We start from the raw sequence: 1,341 nt of genomic DNA, 5'->3' as shown, positions 1-1,341 counted from the left end.
CCCCCCCCCCCCCCCCCGAGAGACAGAAAGAGGTGAAGACAGAAACAAAATGGCCGCTGTTGATGTTGTTGTTGTTGTTTCTAAAATGTCAGAACATGTGGATCGGGGGGGCTTTCTGTGAGGAAGGAGGGAGGGAAACACGTTAATAAGAGTAATAGACGGGTTTTGGGTTCTCCTGCTGGTCTGTGATTGGTCCTTTTGTCCCTGCCGGTCTGTGATTGGTCCTTTTGTTCCTGCCAGTCTGTGATTGGTCCTTTGTCTCGCTTTCTGACGCTTTCTCAGGACGCATCAAACCAGCGTTTTAGGTGATATATTTAATCTAAAAATCTAATTTTTGTCACTTTCTTTGAAATTTCTTTGAACTTTTTATCACTTTATAGAAGTTTTTGCCGCTTTCTTTGAAGTTTTTGTCACTTTTTTGAAGTTTTTGTCTCTTTTTTTGAAGTTTTTGCTGCTTTCTTTGAAGTTTTTGTCTCTTTTTTGAAGTTTTTGCTGCTTTCTTTGAAGTTTTTGTCTCTTTTTTGGAAGTTTTTGCCGCTTTCTTTGAAGTTTTTGTCTCTTTTTTGAAGTTTTTGTCTCTTTTTTTGAAGTTTTTGTCACTTTGAAGTTTTTTCTTTCTTTGAAGTTTTTGTCTCTTTTTTGGAAGTTTTTGTCTCTTTTTTGAAGTTTTTGTCTCTTTTTTTGAAGTTTTTGCTGCTTTCTTTGAAGTTTTTGTCACTTTGAAGTTTTTTTTTTTTTAAGTTTTGTCTTCCTTGCGGTGTGTTTTACATTTTATCGAAACGTTTTAAGAGAAATATTTTGTTTTTTTCTTATATTTTGTCATTTTTGTCACTTTATTACGATTTTTTTAGACTTTAAAGAAAGGACGGAAGGAAGTAGGAAAGGAAGGCAGACGGGGAAATAAAGGGAGGGAGGGAGGGAGGGGGGGGAAGATAGGAAGGGAGGAAGAAAGAAACAAAGGAAGGCAGACAGGGAAAATACTGAGCAACAAAGATGTAAAAGTGTGATTTTTCCCTGTTAATGTCCTTCTTTCCTTCCTTTTGTCCTTTCTTCTTGTCCTCCTCCATCTGTCTTTGATGCAGCTTCCCTGAGTCGTTTAAACCGCCGCCGCCGCACGCCGCCAGACGGTGGCGCTAACTCATCACGTCATCAGCGGGAAACCAGAAGAAGTGTAAAAAAAGGTTTTTGTGCTGTTGTTTTTGTTGCATCTGCCGCCAATATCATAAAATAAAGGTTTTGTAAAAATTGATGAAACGTTTTGAATGAGAAGTCCAAATGCAGTTTGGTTTGTAGATGAAAGTAGAAATGTTCGGCGCCCTGAAACGCCGGTGTCGGCGAGTA

At 38.8% G+C, this 1,341-nt stretch overlaps 1 long non-coding RNA gene across 1 annotated transcript; it reads left to right on the top strand.

Annotated features, from left to right (window-relative positions):
- On the top strand, positions 1 to 1,249 carry LOC117939793. Its single transcript, XR_004655662.1, has 2 exons — positions 1 to 32; positions 1,083 to 1,249. It is a non-coding gene; the product is annotated as an uncharacterized LOC117939793 (long non-coding RNA).
- Positions 1,250 to 1,341: the final 92 nt, after the last annotated feature.

This window comes from Etheostoma cragini, unplaced genomic scaffold (genome assembly GCF_013103735.1).
Source record: "Etheostoma cragini isolate CJK2018 unplaced genomic scaffold, CSU_Ecrag_1.0 ScbMSFa_1125, whole genome shotgun sequence".
NCBI classification, from domain to species: Eukaryota; Metazoa; Chordata; class Actinopteri; order Perciformes; family Percidae; genus Etheostoma; species Etheostoma cragini.
Note: the sequence above shows the minus strand (reverse complement) of the source record. Positions and strands in the feature narration are given on the sequence as shown.